Source organism: Humulus lupulus, chromosome 5 (genome assembly GCF_963169125.1).
Source record: "Humulus lupulus chromosome 5, drHumLupu1.1, whole genome shotgun sequence".
In the NCBI taxonomy this organism is placed as follows: Eukaryota; Viridiplantae; Streptophyta; class Magnoliopsida; order Rosales; family Cannabaceae; genus Humulus; species Humulus lupulus.
The window spans coordinates 9,994,024-10,020,763 of record NC_084797.1 but is presented as its reverse complement, the minus strand read 5'-3'; the positions used below and the strand labels follow the sequence as shown (position 1 = coordinate 10,020,763).

Below are 26,740 nucleotides of genomic sequence, written 5' to 3'. Positions count from 1 at the left end.
CAATCCCTAATGAGTCGACCCGGTTTAAGGCCTCGGGACTTGAGGCGGAGCATATCTCGACCAAGTTGAAGAACTTGGACGCTTTAGCCAGCATAAAATCCCACTATGGGATTCGCAACGACGGATACCTCATCCTTCTTTGTTGGAAACAGAGAGGTCCCACCGGAGAATCCATGGGTTCGGGGCTTGGAGTCAGTTGCACCTCCAGGTGGGAGCAACCCTTCCACTACATCAGTACTTTGTCAATTTCTTGAAGTACGTGTGGATCGCCCCTTTCCAACTCATTCCAAATGGCTACAGGGTTCTCGTGGGCCTGTATGTCTAGTACAAACGCAACCGATGGTGAGAACTGTAACACACTGCTAATTAGGGTCCGCTACCACGTGTGTTTTAAACCAGTGCTGGACTTGCTAAACAAGTCATTTGGACTAAATGTGTGACTAAGCCACTAAGGTTTAGGTATGAAAATCTTTAGTCAACTCATAAGTATTTTCATTAAATTAAAAACATGTTCCTTACACGGGATCCCAAAACAAATAACAATTTAAAAGTTGATTACAACACTCAAGTTACAAAATAAGCCGACCTAAGCGGCAAAAGTTGAGTTCATCCCTAGTTCCCTTGAACGTCTCGGCCGTGGTGGTCGAGCGGACTGCATATGTACATGTCACTGCTATTTCCCTCCGACTCATGGCTGGTTGAGCTTCTCTTTACCTTTACCTGCACCACAAAGCACATGTGAGCCAAAAGACTCAGCAAGAAAACATATTGAACAGTTCACAGTGAAATATAACTATCAAACAGTAATAACTGAAACTGGCATATTCATTATACAAATTGGCAACCATGGGGTCACGAAAGTGCGTGTCGCACTTCCTTTCAGTTTGTTGGCATCCGAGCCAGTCAAGTGCATGTTGCACTCCCAGGGTGGCCCAGCCATGGTGGCCTGCACTCCACGTGCACAATGCCAGTCTCAGCTTATAAACTGAGTCCTTTAAGTCCTTGACTTATAAGTCAAGCCTCACATGCCCCCGACTTATAAGTCGAAGCTTTAGGACCCTCGACTTATAAGACGAGCCTTGGGAAGTCCAGTATACCCTTGACTAATAAGTCGATCCCCATTTAACATCCTAATAACCCTCTGGTTTATAAACCAAGCTTCCCAGTCACGACAGACAATCACATAACTCATAAACACATACATATCAACGATTACCATGCATCATAATACATCCAAACATTAGTCATAGGAATAATCATAATTATGCGCATTCCAGTGTACCTAACCAGATCTCCACAAGCATAGTTGTAATCATATTCATCAACAATGCTCAAGCCTTAATCATGTCTATGTTCACCGTTGACTAAACTCTAATCACACATCCACGTAATGGGTGCAGTTTTCTTACCTTTGATCCGAATGCAAGTTACTAGTGACGCCCTTTGAGTACGATCCCCGATTCGAGCCTTTAGCAAAGCCCTAGTCACAACCATAATTAAGAATTCCATCAACAATTGGAGAATAAGAGTTTCCAGACCAAATACTAGCCTCCGGGACGTCAAATTCCACTCAACAGGGAAGTAGAACCGACCCCGAGCCCACATGGTTAAGTTCCCGATCTAAAAACCTCATTAAGGCCGAAAATCCCCTTAAGGGCCGCGGCCCTAGAAACCCATGCCGCGGTCCACCTCTAAGTCAGAGGCTCGGCCTCCCTGGAAAAACAACACGCGTCGCGACCCGCCTCTGCTCCGAGCCCTCCTGGCTCCCTCTTGCATCATAAGGCTACGGCATACCAAGAACAAGGCCGCGGCCCAGCCCTTCGAACCCAGATTTTATGGGTTTTTCCTTCAGCTGAACCCAACTAAAAACCACTAAATTCTATCCCAATCTTCCAACTCAATTCCCACAATCAACACAACCCTTCCCAGCAGCAAGACCTAACTAATTACCATATTAAAACTCATCAAAAATATCAAAACCCAATCTCCCAACTATCAAACATGCAAAACACCATAGCTCTAAATAATTCAACTGAACTAGCATAAAAACTTCAGTTCAGAACCCTTACCTCAGCTGTATGACTCAAGTGCTAATTGCTCCCAACAATTCCCTGGTTTCAAGCCTTCCTTTCAAACCAATCTCCTTCAAATTGACCCAAACCACCTAAAGCTCCAAGAGATGAAATATTGAACGTAAGAGAGAGAGAGAGAGCTACTGAGACTCTTTTTTTTCATTTAGTTTCCTAAGTCTTCTAAGGGGTTCCCAGCCAACCACATCCTAAATTGAATGGAAATGACCTAATTGCCCCTTGCCCTTAACCTATTCATCAAATGCTCTCAAGGGCAATTTTGTCCTTTGTCTCAAACCCCGCTATCCACAATTTACGTCCTTTGACTACTGCTATTTCCAATACTCTCACACGATTTCCATTAATTTCCCATTACCCACTAATTCCCAGTAATGTACTAAATTACTAAAATACCCCCAAGCTCACCCCGAGCCGGGTATAAAACCTCGTTGTGACTTTTCCGCTAACTTACTCATTGGGATCGCCTCACGTCGAGTAACCCAAATATATCCACATAATAATGTGGTCTCAATCACACAAACACATATTTAATATTTCTAACATGCAAGCATAATTATATTATAATATAATTCACATAACAATTCAATTATTGCCTCCCGGTCCCCTAATCCGGGCACTAAGCCACATTAGGAAATTTTAGATGTTACAACTATCCCCTCCTTATAAGAATTTCGTCCTCAAAATTTTACCTGAACAGCTCGGGGTACTGGTCCCGGATGGTTGATTCCAACTCCCAGGTCGCCTCCTCGACCTTGCTATTCCTCCATAATACCTTCACCAAAGGTATAACTTTATTCCTGAGGACGTTGTCCTTCTTGTCTAGTATCTGGATTGGCTGCTCCTCAAAGGACAAATCTGCCTACAGCTATAGATCTTCATAACTCAGCACGTGAGTCTCATCTGAAACATACTTCCGTAGCATCAAAATATGAAACACGTTGTGCACAGCCGACAACGCCGGAGGTAATGCCAACCTATAGGCCACCTGACCGATCCTTTCCAGAATCTCAAATGGTCCTACGAACCTAGGGCTCAGCTTGCCCTTCTTGCCAAATCTTCTCACCCCCTTGAGTGGCGAGACTCTAAGGAAGACATAGTCTCCCACCTGGAACTCCACGTTTCTACGCTTCAGATTCGCATAACTTCTCTGTCTACTCTGTGATGCGAGCATCCGAGCTCTGATCTTTTTAATAACTTCATTGGTCCTCTGAACCACCTCAGGACCCAAGTATTTATGCTCACCCAACTTATCCCAGTGAATAGGTGATCTGCACTTCCTACCATACAACATCTCATAAGGAGTCACTCCTATGGTCACCTAATAGATGTTGTTGTAGGAAAACTCTATCAGGGGTAAATATTTACTCCAAGATCCCTCAAAGTCCAGTACACATGCTCTCAGCATGTCCTCCAGTATCTGGATAGTCCTCTCAGACTGACCATCGGTTTGAGGGTGATACGATGTACTAAACTTCAATTGCGTGCCCATTGCTTTCTGCAAACTTTCCCAGAACTTGGAAGTAAATGTGGGGTCTCGATCTGACACAATCGACCTCGGAGCTCCATGAAGACGTACTATCTCTTTTACATAGAGGTCTACATACTGGTCAACGGTATAAGTCGTCCTCACTGGTAGAAAGTGAGCTGATTTAGTATATATGTCTACAATCACCCATATTGAATCATGTTGACCCACCGTCTTAGGCAATCCCACCACAAAATCCATTGCGATGTTTTCCCATTTCCACTCTGGGATGTCTAAGGGCTGTAATAATCCTGCAGGTCTCTGATGCTCAACTTTGATCTGCTGACACGTCAGACACTTGGCTACATACTCAGTTACATCACCCTTCATCCCCGGCCACCAATACAAAGTTCTTAAGTCCTGATATATCTTCGTCGTGCCAGGATGCAAGGAATACAAAGTGGTATGAGATTCATCCAGAATCTCTCGCCTAATAACAGCATCCATCGGAACACAAATCCGATCCTTATATCATAGCAGGCCCATATCTGATATAGAATAGTCCCTAGCTGCTCCAGCTAGGACATCCTCTGTAATCTTCACCAACTGTGGCTTTCGTAACTGACTCTCCTATATCATTTCTAGGAGAGTAGACTGCAGGGTAATGTTAGCTAACTGGCCCACTACTAATTCAATCCATGCCCTGGTCATATCCTCTACTAACTCCTTGGATATCTGCCTCACATTATACAACTGCCCTGGACCTCTCCAACTTAGGGCATCAGCCACCACATTGGCTTTCCCTGGATGATAAAGAATATCACAGTCATAGTCTTTCACCAGTTCCAACCAACGCTTCTGTCTCATATTCAAATCCTTCTGTGTAAAGAAGTACTTGAGACTCTTATGGTTTGTGTATATCTCACACTTCTCTCCATAAAGGTAATGCCTCCATACCTTCAATGCAAAGACCACAGCTGCCAACTCCAAATCATGGGTTGGATATCTCTGCTCATAATCCTTCAACTGACGTGATGCATAGGCAATCACCTTTTCTGCCTGCATAAGGACACAACCTAACCCCTGTCTCGAAGCATCACAGTAAACCATAAACTTCTCTTGACCAGTCGGAAGATTCAAGACTGGGGCAGTAATCAAACGCTGCTTTAACTCCTGGAAGTTGTTCTCACATCTATCTGACCATGCAAAATTTTGATTCTTACGTGTCAACTCCGTCAGTGGGGACGATATTCTTGAGAACCCTTCTACAAATTTCCTATAATAGCCTGCCAATCCAAGGAAGCTTCTAATCTCGGAGGCATTCCTTGGCCTCGGCCAGTTCTTAACAGCTTCAATCTTAGCTGGGTCTACCTTGACCCCATCCCTACTAACGATATGACCTAAGAATGTCACCTGAGGTAACCAGAATTCACACTTCTTAAACTTCGCAATAACTTATGCTCTCTTAGTCTCTGCAAGACCAACCTGAGGTGTTGCTCATGCTCCTCCTCTGACTGTGAATAAACCAAGATATCGTCGATAAAAACAATCACGAATTGGTCCAGATAGTCCTTGAACACCCAGTTCATCATGTCCATGAAAGCTACCGGGGCGTTAGTCAAACCAAATGACATAACGAGGAACTCATAGTGCCCATATCTGGTACAGAAGGCTGTCTCGGGTATGTCTTCATCCTTAATTCTCAACTGGTGATAACCGGATCGAAGATCTATCTTTGAAAATACTGTTTTACCTTACAGTTGATCAAATAAGTCGTCTATCCTTGGCAGAGGATACTTGTTCTTGATGGTCAACTTATTCAATTCTCTATAATCTATGCACATCCTTAGAGAACCGTCCTTTTTCTTCACAAATAACAGTGGCGTACCCCATGGCGAGAAACTGGGTCTAATAAAACCCAGATCCAACAACTCCTGTAACTGTACCTTGAGTTCCCTCAACTCTGCTGGGGCCATTCTGTAAGGTGCCCTAGACACTGGCTCTGTCCCTGGTGCCAGCTCAATAACAAAGTCGATCCCCCTGCGCGACGACAACCCTGGTAAATCTTCTGGAAACACATCCAGGAATTCACAAACCAACTGTAATGCCCCGAATTTCTTAATAAGGTTTAGGACCTTGATTAGGAGGCCGGGAGGGCTATAGTTGCTTTATTGTATTATTTAATGATAATATGCATGTTTAGGTGTATTAAATATGCATGTGAACCCATTTGTGATGAATTGGGTGATTTTCATATTTTGGCCATTTCGGGCATTTTTGGCATATATGTGAAATGGGCGTGGTGCTTTGTTATTATTTGGTTATGCCAGGGTTACCCAGCACAAGACGATCCTAGGAGGTAAGCTAGTGGGAAAGTATGTAACGCCCTGGATAGCCAAGACCATTACACTGTGTGTTTATAAAGTGCCAGACTTGCTAATCAAGTCATTTAAATAAAATCGTGTCATTGAAACTATAAAGGAACTAGGGTTAAAAGCGTTTTGGTCTCAAAAGGCACATTTTCATTAAAAAGTATTATCTGTTACATGGGATCCCAAAAATATTAAGTTCAAAGACCGTTTACAAAAGACTCAGGGTTTATATACAACAACTGGCCATGCTAAGGCAAAACTAGTAGTTAAGTGATCCCTGTCCTAGTCCACTCCTCGACCATGGCGGTTGAACCGCTGGCTATGTACATTCCACCTCGGAGCTCTCCACCTCAGGCTTGGTCCAGCTTGCTCTTGCCTTTACCTGCACCACGTAGCACCCGTGAGCCAAGGCCCAGCAAGAAAACACAACAACAACAGAGCATGAACAATTAGCAGACAAGTCAATATCTCACGTTGCATCACATAAATTCAGACATAACATCAGTCAGTATAATCAAGTATTCCATATACTAGGCATATTAGTTCATAGCATACACAGTTCACAAATGATAACCAGGGCTAGCGCTCTCAGGCTGCTCCCTCCGTTATCTTGTTATTCTTGGCTACCAATGGCCAGTTCGCGCCCTGTGCGCTAATATCAAGTACGGCACTCTTAGGCCGCTTTTACATGTCCCTTGGCGTGATACCAACATTGACATGACACAATTCTTGGGAGCACTTAGTCCTATCACCAACATTTATCCGGGTGCAGTTTTCTTACCTTTCAATTCACTGGTTTCCGATGCCACGAAGCCGCGAGCACGGTCCTCTACCCCGAGCCTCTCCAAAGTCCTAATCACAACACAAATGAAACATCCTTTGTCACTAATCAATCCAAAGCTACCTCCCTGGAAACAATCCCACACTCTCGGAACCCCCAAATCCCTAAAACAATGCACCGAAGACATTCCTCGAACCCCCGGAGCAAAGGATCAAAATTGCGAATTCCCCTATCCTGAAATTGGCCTAGCGCCGCGGCGCCCAGCAAGTCAGAGAGCACACACACCGCCCAGAACAGCCTTGCGCCGCGGCGCTCCTTCGCGAGCCCAGAATTCTGGGTTTTTCCCCTGCATTTTCCCGAACCCAAATCACTCAAAATCACCCCAAACTTTTACCTAAGCCTCAAAACCAACTCAAAACCCCAAATAAACCTTTCAACAACCTACAAACATCATAATCTAGCTCAGTTATACAACCATTCACAGAATTCACACTTAAATTTCAGACTCAAACACTTAAACCAAAACTTGAGAAAAGTACAAACCAGACCTCTAAATCCCTAAATCATAACAGCTACGAGATTATAAACATGTTTAATACCCTTACCTCAATCAGAAATTCAACTTGAGCTTCCTCCAATCCAAGCTTTAAACTGAGTTTCCCCTTGACAAACCAGCTGAGTTTTTCATGCAAAACAAGCCATGGCTATCTTTCAATTCCTTCCAAAATCAATTCAGAACTTAACAAAACAGGGACCAAATCCTTACCTCAGTATAAACCTTGATATGTGCTTGATTCCACACCCTTAAGCCTTTTACTAGCCTCAAAGAACACAGCTCAACCCCTCTTCCACTTTGCCTCCTAGGTTCTTGATTCTCCCTTTCCTTCTTGATCTTTCTAGCCTTCCAAGTCTTAACTTCAGTTATACTTAGCATAAAAGAATCGTATACATCCTTTTCCCTCAGCCAAAACCATCTATACCATTGCCAAAAGACTACCTTAGCCCTCCACTAATATCCCTTCCTAACTAAACCTCAAGGGCATATTTGTCCTTTTACTAACATTACAATTCTACCACTTTTCCAATAAAACCTGTTACTCTCTATGGTTACTAACAGTTACGCAGGTTACCAAATCACCAGTTGCCATTATCTAGCTTTCTAGGACCGTCCCAGCACGTGCATCACATTGATATCACCACACCCACGTGGTACGATTCACATATCATAATTATCACATAACATAATACACATAGTCATATAACATGCTTAAAATCATAATCATGCATCTTAATCATAAAAATCACACATAATCTCCATTATGCCCTCCAGGCACACTAATAAAGGCCCTTAAGCCTAATTAGTGAGTTTGGGTCGTTACAACTATCCCCTCCTAATGAGAATTTCGTCCTCGAAATTTACCTGAACATCTCGGGATACTGATACCGCATCGCTGACTCAAGCTCCCAGGTCGTCTCCTCGACCTTACTATTCTTCCACAACACTTTAACCAGAGGAATTGTCTTATTCCGCAACATCTTATCTTTTCGGTCCAAGATCTGAACTGGTTACTCTTCATAAGCCAAATCTGCCTGTAACTCCAGATCCTCATGCCTCAACACATGAGTCACATTTGAGACATACTTCCGAAGCATGGAGACATGAAACACGTCATGAACTCCAGACAACGATGGCGGCAAAGCTAATCTGTAAGCCACCTGACCAATCCTTTCCAGGATCTCAAATGGTCCAATGAATCTAGGGCTTAGCTTGCCCTTCTTACCAAACCTCCTCACCCCTCGCAGAGGTGAAACTCGAAGGAAGACATGGTCCCCAACCTGAAACTCCACGTCCCTACACTTAGGATCAGCGTAGCTCTTCTGCCTACTCTGAGATGCGAGCATCCTAGCCCGGATATTCTCTATGGCCTCACTTGTCTTCTGTACCATATCTGGCCCCAAATATCTTCTCTCACCCATCTCATCCCAATGGATAGGTGATCTACACTTCCTCCCATACAACATCTCATAGGGAGCCACTCCAATCGTTGACTGATAACTATTGTTGTACGAGAATTCAATCAACGGAAGGTACTTACTCCATGAACCCTCAAAATCAATCACGCAGGATCTAAGCATATCCTCCAATACCTGGATCGTCCTCTCAGACTGTCCATCAGTCTGAGGATGAAAGGCTGTACTAAACTTCAACTGAGTTCCCAAAGCTTTTTGTAAACTACCCCAAAACTTGGAAGTGAAAATAGGATCTCGGTCTGACACTATAGACTTAGGAACCCCATGGAGACGTACAATCTCCCTCACATACAGCTCTGCATATTGATCCACAGTATACGTCGATCTCACTAGAAGAAAATGGGCTGACTTGGTGTATCTATCCACTATCACCCACACCGAGTCATGAAGTCCCACTGTCCTGGGTAAACCTCCCACAAAATCCATGGTAATGTCCTCCCATTTCCATTTAGGAATACCCAATGGCTGAAGCAACCCTACTGGTCGCTGATGCTCAGCCTTCACCTACTGACAGGTCAAACATCTGGCAACGTACTCAACCACATCCCTCTTCATCCCAGGCCACCAATACAAAGTCCGTAGATCCTGATACATCTTCGTGGTACCCGGATGAAGTGAATACGGCGTCGTATGAGACTCATCTAGTATCTCTCGTCTGATCCCCTCATCAGCTGGAACACAAATCCGTCCCTGATACCGAAGTAAACCAACCTCAGAAACATAATAATCCTTAGCTATTCCCGCTAAGACATCCTCTCTAACCCTCTGTAACTGAGTGTCTACCAACTGTCCTTCTCTGATCCACTCTAGCAGGGTCGACTGTAGAGTCATATTAGCCAACCGGCCCACCACAAACTCTATCCCTGCTCTAATCATCTCATCAGCCAACTCCCTCGAGATCTGAACAGCACTATATAACTGACCTGGACCTCTGCGGCTCAATGCATCCGCCACCACATTGGCTTTCCCCGGATGGTAAAGAATATCACAATCATAGTCCTTTACCAGCTCCAGCCAACGCTTTTGTCTCATTTTTGGCTGGGTTCGAGGTTGAGCCGCAGCTTTGTTCTTGGGCGCTGCGGCTCAAGCTTGAAGAAGCTGCTGATTTGGTGCTGATGGGCTATTTGAGCTGCGGCTCTATGGGGTAGAGCTGAGGCTCTAATTGCTGTCAGAGAGGATTTTTGGGCCTGACTTGAGTGCGGCTGCGGCTCTAAGGGTTGGGGCCGCGACTCAAAAGAGGAAAAGTGACCAAAATGGGTTTTTAGTCATGGGAACTCAAACCTTAGGCCTCGGGATCATTCCTACTACCCGGATTGGTGGCGTTTGATGTCTCAGAGGCTAGGTCTTGGTTCCGGGATTGGTTTTAGAACTTGAACTCATTGGATCATCATTTGTGGTTGTGACTAGGTTATCACTAGAGGCTTGGAGAAAGGATCGTGCTTGTGGCTCATTTACTGGTAACCTGTGCTTGGACCAAAGGTAAGAAAACTGCACCCTATGTATATGTATGACATGCATGGCTATTCTTGATGCATGTCGGTTGATTATTATGTATGACATGCATGGCTATTCTTGATGCATGTCGGTTGATTATTAAGTATGACATGCATGGCTACTCCTGATGCATGTTGGTTGAGTATTAAACGTGACATGTATGGCTGTTATTGATGCATGTTAGATTATGTTGAATATTATACATATGATGCATGAGAAACATGTGATTAGGACATGCTTTGTATACTGCGTATGATATCGTTCATAGCTTGAGCCTCTGTGTTTATGCATGGTCCTAATTGTACTAATACCTGTTTAGTAAGCATGCTGAATACCTTGTTTATGGATATGGAACATGTGATATATGATTGCTGGCATGACTTACTTGTGTATGACACTGACTAGTCAGGGACCGACTCTAAAGTCGAGAATCACACATTGAATGGCTCTATGGCATTAATGCTAGACCGACCCTAAGGTCGATGATCACGCATTGAATGGCTCTATGGCATTAATGCTAGACCGACCCTAAGGTCGATGATCACGCATTGAATAGCTCCATGGCATTAATGCGGGACCGACCCTAAGGTCGAAGAACTTATAAGCTGTAACTCCCATTTCTTTTTACAAATTATAACAATTATGAAAGATAAGAGAAGATGTTTTTATTCATACTTTTAAGTGCATTACAATGCTAACCGAATGTTAGAGCTATTAAGTAAAGTGGAAGAATAACTAATGAATATGCAACTATAACATTCATGGGCATTTCATTAGTATAATACCCATAGAATGATGCTAAATACAAGCAAACAATCACTAAAGTTATGAAAAATAAAGAGAAATTCATGTTTTGATGATGAATTTTTATAGAAGGTTAAGAGGTGAAGAAGTTGTGCAAATAAATGGTTGAAGGAACAAGTATTTATAGGACAAAAACTAGCCGTTTATGACCGTTGGTGAATAGTGTTCATGACCGTTGGGGGTGTAGTTGTTTTCTATTATGGGATTTTAACAATTCTAAGTTGTTGAAGTAACCAACAGGTGGGAATAATTAATTTATGGGTGTTAGAGAAACTTTTTCAGAAAAGTTTGTGAGTCAAAAATGCTAGACTAAGTAATATAAGAAGATTGGGAAATTTTCACTTTTTACTATTCACCGGGTACTATTCATAGTGGGTCCCACAGTGGGGTCCGCAAGGGTCCCACAGTAGGGTCCACATGGGTCCCACAGCGGGGTCCACCCCATGGGTTCCACATGTTGATGCAGTAGTGACACATTGATGACTTAAGCAAATTACTATGCTTGATATTTTGAATATGTTATTATTCCACTATGCTTATTATTTTTAATATTTTATTAGAATAGTATCCCAAGTTTTTCCTATAAATAGCCCTTCCAAAACTCATCTTGAAATCACAAAAACCTCATTTTCCTTTCTCTTACTATACCCAAAAATCTTCTTAACATCCTTCTAAAGTTCTAAACCTCGGAGATCTAGGCGAAGTTCTGTCCATAACGCTAGCCTACGAAAACCTTTTAGGTAAGCTCTTCCCGAGCCTTTATTTTCAGTTATTTAGTTATTATATATGTATAGATTATTTTACTATGCCGTTATAATGCCAAAAGTTATATATAGATTATTTTACTATGCCGTTATAATGCAAAAATTTATATATAGATTAATTTACTATGCCGTTATAATGCCAAAATTTATATATAGATTATTTTACTATGCCGTTATAATGCCAAAATTTATATATAGATTATTTTACTATGACGTTATAATGCCAAAAGTTATATATAGATTATTTTACTATGCCGTTATAATACAAAAAAATTTATATATAGATTATTTTACTATAATGCCAAATTTATATATGGATTATGTTACCATGCCATTATAATGCCAAAATTTATATAGATTACTTTACTATGCCATTAAAATGCTAAAATTTATATATGGATTATTTTACCATGTCGTCATATTTTACAAATGCCAAAATTGAAATATAAACTATTTTTGTTATGTATCTTTATAATACTAAACTTATATAGGCTATGGTCACACTTTGGACTATTTGGATTTTTATTATATGACCTTATTCCCTATTATTATGGACTGATACTATGACCTGGACATTTCCGTATGACCATGACCATGACCACGACTTTTAGACCAGGATCTTGCCATGGACAATTATAGTATGACCATATGTCTGGACATAAAATAAACAATAAAATAAGAAGAAAAGAAAAATAGAATAACAACAATTATAAACTAAAATTACATCATGTAGATTTTATGTAAGTTAATAGTTTGTGTTTTTACCAGGAAGCTAACAATTTCGGTTGTTTTATCAAGACGCAAGGTAAGTAGAATCCTCATCTACAATACAAGTATTTTATGTGTCTTATGTGCATTTATATGCTTTATATGTTAATCTGTCATATTGTTCTTATGCATAAGTTATTTTCAAGAATGTTATATTATGCATAAGCACGCTTAATGTTCACAGACAAGTTACTGAAAACGTTAAAGTAGAGGTGCTGCTTGGGAGACCTAAGTCCCAAAAATGTAAGGAGGGAGATGTACGTCCCTATATGATGAATGTTTATGCGGGAAATTCCCTATTATCATGTTTATGTTCAGGTGGGAATGTGATTCCCTATGTAATGCCGGCATCAGCATCCTCTAGGGCCCAAAAGAAAGGAAAGTGAAAGAAAGAAATAGAATACATAGCATGTTGCACGTTTATTTTAATGCATATGAGGTAGTTATTCTGCTTACTGAGCCTTAGCTCATCAGTTAATGTTTTGTATTGTAGGTAAGAGGCCCCAAATATAAATCGTTGATGAGTATACATGGAGCCAACATGACTGTACATATGGGGCTGACCTGAAGGGAGTGGAGTTCTGCTATGCTATTTTATAAATAAACAAGAAACTTGGTTTTATTATATTTCATTAAAAGTATTTTGTGAACTTTATCATTTACTTAAAGCTTTAAAAGTATTTCATGAACTTTGTAATTTACATAAAGCTTTTCAATTTATCAGTTGGATACATTTTCATTTCTACGTTAAGGTGTAGTAACGCCACGAAAATGATTTATAAAAGTATTAAGATTTGTATGTAAGATAAAGTTTTTATTTGGTTGTGAGTATTGTGTGGTTTGAGGTTATAAACATTATTTATGTATTGTTTAATGAAGTTTTTGTAAATTCAGAATTTCAGTATTGTCGTATTTAGGTTAAAATTTGTTTTTACACTATATATGTATGTTAAGAAAGGAGGTCGTTACATAAGCGCTTTCCTGGTCTATGACCAGATGTTTATAGCCAAGGTATATGACCTCGGTGACTGTTTGTCACATGGCTAGGGGACGCTATCCATAGCACGACCCTAGAGTCGGGAGGAAGGTTATGTTGGTGACCATTCACCATGCACCTGTCCTGACCAAACTTATGAAAGAATCACTTATCAGTTAAGCCCTGGTGACCCTATCGTCACATGGCTAGAGGGGAGCTATTCTCATTATTGTGACTTTTGGCTATTGTCACCTATTTGCTTGGACTGATAGTCCTGAACGATTATTATGAATGTTGTTGATATTATATCATGCTTTATAGTGTTTTCTTGCTGGGCTTTGGCTCACGGGTGCTACGTGGTGCAGGTAAAGGCAAGAGGAAGCTGGACCATCCTTGAGTTGAAGAGCTTAGGTGATGATGTGTACATATGCAGCTGCTCATCCACCACGACCGAGGTTTAAAGTGGAACTAGGGTTGAACCCTGTTTTGCCGCTTAGAACGGCCTGTTGTAAATACTTTCTGTAATAAACTCTGAAATTATATTTTTGGGATCCCAATGTATATATTAAACGTTCTAGTGAAACGTTACATCCTAGCCAAGGTTTTTAATCCCTAAACCGCTAATCATACTTAGTTCACAATTTTGGCCAAATGACTCGATTAGCGAGTTTAGCACTGTTTACAAGGCACACCGTAACGGTCCCTGGAGTTGGGATGTTACACCAACCTAGTCTCTGATGGTCCCACTGGCATGACCTGAGTGGTATCCACCACATTGGCTAGGAATCCTATGTAGCCTCCCTGCAGTAGGTCTCTAGCCCTTAATGCTGAAATCATGGGTATTCGGGGTCCATGCACAGTGCCAACAAATACGAAAGGTTCCTCACCCTCAGGTTCAAAGGTTACCATCTTCTTCTTAAAATCAATGGTTGCTCCATGTCTAGTTAACTAGTCCATTCCCATAATCATGTCAAAGTCGGACATAGCTAATTCTATCAAATCAACCGATAGCTCCCTGCCATCTACCATCACTGGTAAAGACCTAACCCATCTCCTAGAAACCACCAATTCCCCAGTGGGTAGTAACGTCCCAAATCCCACAGCATAAAACTCACAGGGCCTACACAAACTATCAATAACCTTACTAGATACATAAGATTGTGTAGCACCAGAATCAATCAGCATAGAATAAGATATGCCAGCACTAGAAAGCTGACATGTGACCACTGAGGGCCTAGCCTCTGCCTCATCTTGTGTCAATGCAAATACTCGAGCTGGAGTCAAGCTCTCTGGCTTCTTAGGTTCTTCCTTCTTCAATCTTGGGAAATCTTTCTTGAGATGCCCCACAAGTCCACATGCAAAACAGGCCTTCACCCGACACTCACCCAGATGACGTCTCCTGCATCTGGCACATTCTGGATATGTCTTCCAGTTCTCAATGCCGCCCTGGAGGCCAATCTGTGCACTCTGTGGCCTCCTATCAGGTTTAGGAGCTGAACTAGTATTCTGAGTCTTCCTTTTCTGGTCGCTGGGGCCTCCGCCCCTACTTGATCCTGAGAAGGGAGGTCTCGTCCTCCATATATCCCTCCTGGCTGCGTTATCGCACCAGATCTTATTCTCAGCTCCCTCTGCAGTAAGGGCTTTCTCCACTACCTGAGCATATGTCGTCACTCCAGGTACAGTGGTAATTCTGATATCCCGGGCTATCATAGGCTGTAACCCTTGAAGAAATATTTCCTTCCTCGTCCTATCAGTGGGCACAAAGTCTGGAGCAAACTTGGCTAATCTGTCGAATTTCAGGGCATATTCGGTCACTGACATACCCCCTTGCAACAGTTTATTGAATTCCTCAGCCTTTGCAGTTTTAACGGCCTCATTGTAATACTTTTCATTGAAGAGGGTTTTAAACTCTTCCCAACCCATTGTAGTTACGTTTCTAGTTTGGGACACTACCTCCCACCAGATTCAGGCATCCTCCCGAAACATGTATGTGGCACAGGCCACTCTTTCATTGCCCACAACTCTCATGAAATCCAAAATAAATGTAATCATAGCCATCCACTGCTCTGCCTTAAGTGGATATGCGCCACCCTCGAAAACCGGAGGGTGTTGCTTCCTGAACCGCTCATATACCAACTCCCAGCTGTTTTCCAACTATGTTTGCTGCTGTACGGCCGCTACTGGAATAGCAGATGGGGCCCCTGATGCAGCGTTCCCAGCCGGAACCTATTGTTGCCTCAACTGTTGAATTTATTCATTCTGTCTCTGCAGTTGAGCTTGCAAGTCTGCAAGCACCTGTTGCCAGTTCTCAGGGGCTGGCGGAGGGTTCTGACCCTGATCATTACTTTTGGCCTGATTCCCAGTGCCGGCTGGCTCATTAGATTGCCCTGGAAGCATACTTCCAAGTCTATCTGCAATCAATGACTCAGCTTATCAGGCAGTAATAACAGTATCTCACGTCAACCCACGGTTCAAAACCGATCGAATGAGCATCCACATGCATTGACAACGCTAATAAGCATCCCAATAGTTCACATACAATAATCATGCTAATAAGTAGAGAAATTCACGATATCACTTAAACAAGATGCTAATAAGCATGGCATGCATAACCACTTAGCAATGCTAATAAACATTTTCCTTTAGCATGTAATGGCATTGATAAGCGTCCTCTATCCTAGGTATACATACAGCAGCGCTAATAAGCGTTTCTGACATTCACCAAGTTCAATGACGCTAATAAGCAATCCTATAGCATTTACAAATACCTATCATACTAATAAACATGTTCTCAACCTACATACAATAGTCAAGGGCCAGACCCTATCAGAATAACTCATGTTCTTATTTAAACTAACAGGTAAAGCACACATAATTCATTTAAGCAAATATACACATAACTTTATTAATAGTTACCCAACCCTGAGTCGAGCTTGTCTTTAGCAGTGAATGTACATGCCCAGTCCGACATCAGGAACCCTTAAACCTTGGCTACTCTGATACCAAGTTGTAACGCTCTGCTAATTAGGGTCTGTTACCACGTGTGTTTTAAACCAGTGCTGGACTTGCTAAACAAGTCATTTGGACTAAATGTGTGACTAAGCCACTAAGGTTTAGGTATGAAAATATTTGGTCAACTCATAAGTATTTTCATTAAATTAAAAACATGTTCCTTACATGAGATCCCAAAAAAAAAAAAGCTTAAAAGTTGATTACAACACTCAAGTTACAAAATAAGCCGACCTAAGCAGCAAAAGTTGAGTTCATCCCTAGTTCCCTTGAACGTCTCGGCCATGGTGATCGAGCGGACTGCATATGTACATGTCACTGTTATTTCCCTCCGACTCATGGCTGGTTAAGCTTCTCTTTACCTTTACATGCACCACAAAGCACCTGTGAGCCAAAAGACTCAACAAGAAAACATATTGAACAGTTCACAGTGAAATATAACTATCAAATAGTAATAACTGAAACTGGCATATTCATTATACAAATTGGCAACCATGGGGTCACGCAAGTGCGTGTCGCACTTCCTTTCAGTTTGTTGGCATCCGAGCCAGTCAAGTGCATGTTGCACTCCCATGGTGGCCCAGCCATGGTGGCCTGCACTCCACGTGCACAATGTCAATCTCAGCTTATAATCTGAGTCCTTTAAGTCCTTGACTTATAAGTCAAGCCTCACATGCCCCCGACTTATCAGTCGAAGCTTTAGGACCCTCGACTTATAAGGCGAGCCTTGCGAAGTCCAGTATACCCTTGACTAATAAGTCGATCCCTATTTAACAACCTAATAACCCTCTGGTTTATAAACCAAGCTTCCCAGTGACGACAGACAATCACATAACTCATAAAACATACATATCAACGATTACCATGCATCATAATACATCCAAACAACAGTCATACGCATAATCATAATTATGTGCATTCCAGTGTACCTAACCAGATCTCCACAAGCATAGTTGTAATCATATTCATCAACAGCGCTCAAGCCTTAATCATGTCTATGTTCACCGTTGACTAAACTCTAATCACACATCCACGTAATGGGTGCAGTTTTCTTACCTTCGATCCAAATACAAGTTACTAGCGACGCCCTTTGAGTACGATCCCCGATTCGAGCCTTCAGCGAAGCCCTAGTCACAACCATAATTTAGAATTCCATCAACAATTGGAGAATAAGAGTTTCCAGACCAAATACTAGCCTCCGGGACGTCAAATTCCACTCAACAAGGAAGTAGAACTGATCCCGAGCCCATTAAGTTCTCGACCTAAAAACCTCATTAAGGCCAAAAATCCCCTTAAGGGTCATGGCCCTAGAAACCCATGCCACGACCCGCCTCTAAGTCAGAGGCTCGGCCTCCCTGGAAAAACAACACGCGTCGAGGCGCACCCCTGAGGTGCTGCAGCCCGCCTCTGCCTCCGAGCTCTCCTGGCTCCCTCTTGCATCATAGGGCCGCGACATACCAAGAACAAGGCCGCGGCCCAACCCTTCGAACCCAGATTTTCTGGGTTTTTTCTTCAGCTGAACCCAACTAAAAACCACTAAATTCTATCCCAATCTTCCAACTCAATTCCCACAATCAACACAACCCTTCCCAGCAGCAAGACCTAACTAATTACCATATTAAAACTCATCAAAAATATCAAAACCCAATCTCCCAACTATAAAGCATGCAAAACACCATAGATCTAAATAATTCAACTGAACTAGCATAAAAACTTCAGTTCAGAACCCTTACCTCAGCTGTATGACTCAAGTGCTAATTGCTCCCAACAATTCCCTGGTTTCAAGCCTTCCTTTCAAACCAATCTCCTTAAAATTGACCCAAACCACCTAAAGCTCCAAGAGATGAAATATTAAACGTAAGAGAGAGAGAGAGAGAGAGAGAGAGAGAGAGAGAGCTGCTGAGACTCTGTTTTTTTTCATTTAGTTTCCTAAGTCTTCTAAGGGGTTCCCAGCCAACCACATCCTAAATTGAATGGAAATGACCTAATTACCCCTTGCCCTTAACCTATTCATCAAATGCTCTCAAGGGCAATTTTTTCCTTTGTCTCAAACCCCGCTATCCACAATTTACTTCCTTTGATTCCCGCTATTTCCAATACTCTCACACGATTTCCATTAATTTCCCATTACCCATTAATTCCCGGTAATGTACAAAAATACTAAAATACCCCCAAGCTCACCCCGAGCCGGGTATAAAACCCCGTTGTGACTTTTTTGCTAACTTGCTCATCGGGATCGCCTCACGTCGAGTAACCCAAATATATCCACATAATAATGTGGTCTCAATCACACAAACACATATTTAATATTTCTAACATGCAAGCATAATTATATTATAATATAATTCACATAACAATTCAATTATTGCCTCCTGGCCCCCTAATCCGGGCACTAAGCCACATTAGGATATTTGGGATGTTACAAGAACCCTCTCTGGCAGAGATCTTGTACCTATACAGCTTCCGAGCATGTCCCAAGAAGAAAGGAAGTGACCTGGACGAGTTCTACACTTTGATGAAATACTCTCAGTTCCATTACAAGGCCCCTCAACAAAATGAAAGCCACGCTCGGGATTTTAAAGATCACTTTTTCTTCACCACCGCCTTCCCTATCCAGGACAACCCAACTTACTCCTGAACTTCGCCAGGGTTGGTAAGTCTTATCGCCACATTCCTATCACTTATTTAGACTCGAGACTTAGTTTCTTTTTGTTCGTTTTAGGTCCTTTCATTCGTACCATTATATCCTTACCTACCAAGAGCGTATATTGGCGATGAAGGAGCTCCCAGATGTGGAGCTAGAGCTAAGTCAATTGGTGACTACAGAGAACCTAGTCTAGGCGGGACTTCTCTATGATGGACAACGTATTGGAAACCTGGATCTTACTAGTTTCCAAAACTTCTCCATGACCCGATCACAGGCCGCGATTCTGTCGTGAAAAATTGATAACTCAAGTATATGTATTGTTTCAAGTAATAATGTGCATAGGCACGAGTATCGTCCCTCGAAGACTGAATTACTAAGTACCAATATTTAATTCCTAATCTTTATTTGGCTAACAAAAAATTGTTGATAAGAGAAAACTAAAACATAAACATAAAAACTATGAAACAAAAACAATTAAAAAATATTAACTCTAAACAAATTATGATAAAAACAAATAATTAATGGATGAAAATTAGGGCATTAATCTCATCATCTTTCCACTCTCTATTTCCTTAATGCAATATTCTCATAAAGATTTTCTTCTAATTGAGATAACAAGTTACAAAAGTATTCTATATTCGTGTTAAGATATATAAAACTCAACCTATGTGTGAATTTTCTATATTTCTATGATAAACCCAACATATAGGAAGCATTAGGCATAAGAACATATAAGCTACATAAACCATATTGATACTTTCGTTCAATATCGAAATCTATGTCTAATCAATTATTGCATGTTTGAATCTCACCTTTAAGATTTTGAAATAACTTCATATATATCATGTAATAAATGACCTAAAAATCACAAGCATTAATATAAATTAAAAAGATCTCAAATAAGAAGAACAAAACATAAAATTGCATTAATTCATAGAAGATTATCAAGAGACTATTTAAAAACCCTAAAACTAGATTTAGTTCATATTCATACTATTCAAATCCATAAAAATAACAATCAACATAAACTAAAGATGAAAGAAAAGAAGAAAAATCTCTAAGCAATCCAATGTTTCTCCAAAAGTCTTCAGCCGTCTTCTCTATGTTCCAACTCCAAAAAACTAGCATTTAATGATAAAAATGGCATTAAAATACGAAATCATACATTTTCCCCATGTGAATTGACCAAAATTCCCTTCATTAAAAATCAACAAAATTTCCTCATTTCCAGCCACCTAGTGCGGTCGCGCTACTTGCTTTGAAACACCAATTTTTCCAGCATTTTGTCCTTTTTTTTTCTTTCGATTTTGACCACTTTTTATCCCAAAGAATATCAAGTCATTCAAAATCTACAGACAAACCAAAACAAACATAAAATAGAACAAAATTACCCTAAACAACTAAAATAATTCCTAAAAAGACACACTAAAACGAGTCTAAAACTCGTTTATCATATTCACATCAAGCAAATAGACGTGTTGGTCAGGGCCTAATACAATCAACGGTTGTTTCGTGCGTTGTGGTTTTGTCAATACGATATGAACACAACTCAGGAGATGGGACAACTAATGAGGGTATTTGCACATCCAGTACTTCACCCGGAGGAGTCGTCAAGTTGTAGGGATTCCCGAGAAGCCCACGAACTCTCAAAAAGCTTTATTATATTGGTTATTCTCCTTTGTTTTTGTAAGTAATGACATCATTTTTCTCCTTGCAAATCAGATGGGGTTGGGAGCTCTCGCTCGCGCTATTGACCGACTCATCTTGGAGGTTGGTGTGTCTGAGGCTGGTGGGTCGAAAAGGGCTCAAGAGGGGGTGGAACTTTCTCCTCCCCCTAAAAGGCAGCAGACAACACAGACTTCCGCCGAGGAGTCTCGGGCAGTGACAGACACTTCGATTGTGGACGTGTCCTCAGGGGAGTCACCTCTTTGCGGGTCCGTTGAAGTCCCCAGAGCAACTGAGGCCCCATAATTCCTAGAAGTTCAAGACCTTCCTCAATCATTGGACGTTGGAAGTCCTCCCTGCTTGTTAGTGTATCCCGAGCACTATGAGGAGGAACTTCTTGATAAGTATAACGCTATGGTGTAGCATTTCAATGCTCTCCTGGAGGAAATCAACCTTTCACTCCACACGATGGGAGACAACATCCGCCAATTAAAGCCTCTAAATGAGAGGCCTCAGGAACCTTCAATCGGTCGGGCCCCGTTGGAAAGTCTGTTCGTCGAGAAGCTCAACAACTTCGTCACTCTACTGGCCGCAGAGCTTCTCCAGAGGGTTAGTTCGACCATGTGTGAGCTCACTGACCATAGGTTTGCTTAGTTGGGAGATGACAATGAGGCCTCCCTCATCTCCTCGTGTCAGCAAGCCACTATTAAGGTATATATCTTCTTCCACGGTTTGAGTTACATTTTCTCCCATGTGACCAAGTACCGACTTTGTATTTTTTTCAGTTGGCCTTGATGTGCCAACACCTGGGGAACATCCTGATGGAGAAATATTATGAACTCCAGCGAGCCAAGGACAAGCTGGCCAAGCTGCAGTTGAAGTCTAGAGCATGCGTCGAGGAGGTGACACAGTTGCAAGCGGCTCTCGATGAGGAGAAGGCCCATTCTTGGGAGCTTGGGGAGGCTTCCACCAAAGCGACAGAAGAAGCTAAGGCAGCCAAGGAGAAGGCTGTGAAAGCTCGAAATGAGGCCACGAAGGCCCAGGAAGAAGCCACCCATTTTGCAGAGGAGGCTAGGGTAGCTAGTGAGGATGCCCAGACAACAAATGGAAAGGCTACTAAAGTTTAAGAAGAAGCCAAATTTCTTAAGGAAGCAGTCTCTTAGGCCACGGAGGAGGGTGATAGCCTTTAGAGGGCACAAGAAGTTGCGGAGGACCGTAATAAGACCGTGGCCTCCGAGGTTGAGGCTCTAAAAAAGGAGATGGATGACATCGCCGAGAATGCATTCTACTTGACCTAATTCCATAACCGGGACATATATTTGAGCTTCACCAGTGATGCCTATGTCACCCGGGCATTCTTCAATGAACAACTCTGCGCTAAGACTGTCGCTACTGTCGTTACTACTGCTGCTGGAAAGCCCCCCGAATCTAACCCCGTTGTAGAGCTCATCGAGGAGGTTCCTCCTAGGCAGGACTAGACAGAATTTTTTTTTCTTATTATTTTTCCTAGTAGTAGGTTTACGAGCCATATTTCAGGGGCATAGACAATTTAAATGCTCGAGCCCCCGAGCAATATTGTATATATTTACTTCTTTTAGTGGCTTTCATGCTCTACCACTTTGTCTTTTTTGCACTTTTATACATCGTTTAGTAATATTGCAAATTGGACTTAGAAAAATATAAGGTTTTATCAATTTCCTTATGCAACTTGATGTCACGAAAAAATTGACCTAATTTAACCTTTGATTTTATCCACCGTTTGTGGGCCCAAGTTTTAGACAACTCGGGACTTGTGAGCTCTTTATTCAGGCCTCGGGAACTAAGCTTTATTTCTCGGGCGCTTGGTCCTCAGGAAGTGAGCTGAGTTCTTGGTCTTGCTTTTACAATATAGGGCTCAAGACTTTATGGCGCTAGATTTTCTCTAAGGTACCCTATATAGGTTCCTCTTGATGAGTTCCATAGGCCTATTAACATTTGCAAGCTTTGTGACATTAGGTTTATGCTAAGGTACTTCGTATAGGTTACTCTTATCAAGTTCCCTAGGTCTTACTTCGCGAGTAGTCATTCTCGTGGGGTGACTCAACTCCTTGCTTATGCCCCCCAAGTGAATGGAGACTGAGATCTTTGTTCCCTTCTCCGGGTCTGTGAGCAAGTACATCCTCGAGTAGTAAAACTTAACAAATAAAGCAAAAATACAAGCATGTTTTTTGAATTTCATCTATCATGTATTGTACACACAATTTTCATTAATTGCCCGTAGGACACATATGAGTAATAAAATGCGAAAAATACATGGTTGCTTGCATTACTGGTAATACCGGCGAAGATGCTCGACATTCTAGGGATGAGGAATCAACTCCCCGTCCAGTCGAGCCAATTTGTACGTCCCGGGACAGATAGTGCTCTGGACTTAGTAAGTGCCTTCCCAATTTGGGCCCAACACTCCAGCACTTGGATCTCGCGTTGCGAAGAAAACTTTTCGCAACACCAAGTCCTCGACCTCAAACTTTTGATCCTTCACTTTAGAATTGAAGTACTTGGAAACATTTTGTTGGTAAGAAGCTACTTGGAGCTGAGTAGCTTCTCAGAGTTCTTCAGCTAAGTCCAATGATTCTTAAAGCAAGGTGTGATTAGTAGTCAGACCATACGTTGTTCGTCGGTGCGTGGAGATGGCAGCCTCAACTAAGAGCTTGGTTTCATACCCATAGGCCATGGAGAATGGTGAATGGCTAGTGGACGTCCTAGCAGTGGTACGATAGCTCCATAGTACTCTAGGCAACTCCTCAGGCCAATCATCTTTTGCCTGTTCCAGCCTTTTTTTTTAAAATGGCTTCAAGCGTCTTATTGACTGCTTCCACTTGTTTGTTTTCCTAAGGATGAGCTATGGAGGAGAAACTCTTGATGATATGTCTTTCACAAAAATCAGTGAACATGTCACTGTCGAATTGTAGGCCATTGTCGGAGACTATCTTCCTCGGGAGCCCGTAACGACAAACGATGTTTTTAATAATGAAGACCAGTGCATTCTTTGAGGTGATAGTAACAACAGGTTCGACTTCAACCCACTTCATGAAGTAGTCGATTGCCACAATCGCGCACTTTACTCTTCCGTTTCCCGCGGGCAAGGAGCCTATTGGGTCAATGCCCCAGACTCCATTGGCCATAGACTTGCCATCTGAGTGAGCTCATTAGGAGGAGCTCGGGGGATGTTAGCGTACTGCTGGCATTTGTTGCATATATTGACATAATCCAGCGAATCACTGTTCATCGTGGGCCAGAAATATCCTTGTCGCAAAATCTTTTTGGCAATACTTCGCCCCATAATGTAGTCTCCGCAAAAGCCTTCATGCACTTCTCGGAGGATGAGTTTTGCTTCTTGCTAGGACACACGCCGGAGCAGTGGCAGTTAGTATCCTCTCCAGTATAATTTTCTATCCATGATCACGTACCGATGAGCTTGATAGAGTAGCTTCTCAGCCACTTTTTTTCCCACGCTAGTTCTTCGAAGACAAGATACTTCGTTATTGGCGCCATCCAACTTTCCTGAGGTTGGACTGTTTCCACTTCCTTGGGATCTACGATGCTTGGAGAAGCCAAGTAATCAATTGGGACCATATTAAGCATCTTCATGTCCTTAGAAGTGGTTAGCTTGGCTAGAGCATCAGCGTTGGAGTTCTATTCTCGTGGAACTTGTCGAATGGTGAATTTATTACAGCTATTTAGCATTTCTTGGGCTTTGGCTAGGTAGGCAGCCATCTTGGTACCTCAGGCTTGGTACTCTTCGAGGACTTAGTTTACCACCAGATGAGAATCATTGTAGATTTCGAGTCCTTCAGTTTCAAGCTCCTAAGTAACTCGTAATCTAGCTAAGAGGGCTTCGTAGTTAGCCTCATTTTTTGAGGCGTCAAATCCAAATCTCAGGGCACTGTGAATCCTCTGTCCTTCGAGTGATACCAAGATTATCCCTTCTTTGGACGACCCTTCCATATACAACTTCAATATAGGCCCAATAGATAGGGTTTCCTTAGGCCCTTCGGTTATTCCCGTGCACTCCACAATGAAGTCAACTAACGCTTGTCCCTTGATGGAGGTCCTCATATGGTATTATATGTCGAACTGGCTAAGTTCGACTGTCCATTTAAGGAGGCTCCCATAAGACTCTGGCTTCTGGAGGATCTGCCTTAGAGGTTGGTTGGTGATCACTTTGATGGGATGTACCTGGAAAAAGGGCCTGAGCTTCCGCGAAGCTATCATCAAACAAACATTTAGCTTCTCCATAAACGGATATCTAGATTCTGCTATGAGGAATCGTTTGCTGATATAGTAGACTAGATATTTAGTGCGGCCATCCTCTCATATCAGCGTTGCACTGATGGCATGCTTCGTGATGGTTAGGTAGAGGAGCTCCTTCTACTGACTTTGAAAGTATTGGAAGATTCTCCATATGTGCCTTAAGATGTTGGAAGACTTGCTCACATTCTTCTGTCCATTCAAATCGCTGACCTTCTTGGAGGGTGTTGAAGAAAGGGATGCGCTTATCAGTTGCCTTCGATCAAAGCAACTGAGAGCTGCTATCTGACCAGTCAGAATTTGCACATCTTTGTGCTTCCTAGGGGATGGCATCTCTATCAGTGCTTTGATCTTATCGGGATTCGCTTCTATTACTTAGGAACTCACAATAAATCCAAGGAATTTCCCGGAGGCTACCCCAAATGTGAATTTTTGTGGATTCAACTTCATCCCGAACCTGCAGAGCATTGAGAAAGATTCCGCCAAGTCTTTTACTTGCTCCGGGGATGTTTTGGATTTGACCAGCATGTGGTCCACATACATTTCCATGTTTCAACCAACTGATTCTTGAACATCTTGTTCAGTAGTCTCCGAGAAGTGGCCCTCGCACTTTTCAAGCCAAATGGTATCACCTTGTAGTAATGATGTCCTTATCTATTCAGAAACTAGTTTGCTCCTGCTCTAAGACATGCATGAAGATATGGTTGTAACATAAGTATGTATCCATGAACGTTAAGAGTTCATACCTAGAGGTAGCATCCACCATCTGATTGATCATTGGAAAAAGGAAACAGTCTTTGGGGTAGGCCTTATTGAGGTCAGTAAAATCGATGCATGTCCTCCAGATCCCATTAGGCTTTAGGACCAGCACCAGATTTTCTACCCACTTAGGATATTGGGCCTCTCGTATAAACATGTTGCCAAGAAGCTTGTCGACTTCCGCTCTAAGCGCTTCTGCCCTCATCGATTCAAGCAGTATTCTTTTTTGTTGCACCAGGGCAACATTGGGATCCACATTCAAGGCGTGGCAGATGATATTTGGGTCAATACCCGTCATGTTTGCATAGGACCAGGAAAACACATCCTGGTTCTCGCAGAGAAAGTTCACCACTACTTCTCAGACTTCTGCTTTGACGTTCTTCCCAACCTTCATTTTCTTGTTTGGGCTGGCTTCATCAAGGATTGCCCTATCATCACCAACCCTGGGGTCTAATTCATTCGGCTCCTCTCGCTCCTCGAGGAAAGCTTGAACCTCCATCTCTTCTGGAGGATGTTGCTTGGGAGCTGCTGCCTCAATCACTGGCGGCATCTTTCTGGTCCTTGGGATCTGCACGAATTCTCGCCTTTGTGGGGAACTTCATTCACATATGCCTAATGGAAGTGGTTGCTCCAAATTCCACCAAGCGAAAGAGCAGCCCGCAACCACAATGGTGCAATATTTGAAGGCATGTCTAGAAACTTCTCAAAGTGTCACTGGAAACTTGAGTTGCACCATTGGGATCAAACCTTCGTTCGAGAATTTGTAAAGGGTCAAAGTGCATGGGGTGAGATCGCTTGTCGTCAATCCTATTATATCAAAGGCCT

General features: G+C 42.2%; 1 protein-coding gene across 1 annotated transcript in view; it reads right to left on the bottom strand.

The window, feature by feature from the left end:
• Nucleotides 1–756: 756 nt before the first annotated feature.
• Nucleotides 757–26,740, bottom strand: part of LOC133834377 (WAT1-related protein At4g30420-like) — a 36,518-nt gene continuing 10,534 nt past the window's right edge. The window contains exon 6 of the transcript XR_009893345.1: nt 757–6,309. The gene's annotated coding sequence lies outside the window, so the exon portion shown is untranslated. The remainder of the gene's footprint in view (nt 6,310–26,740) is intronic.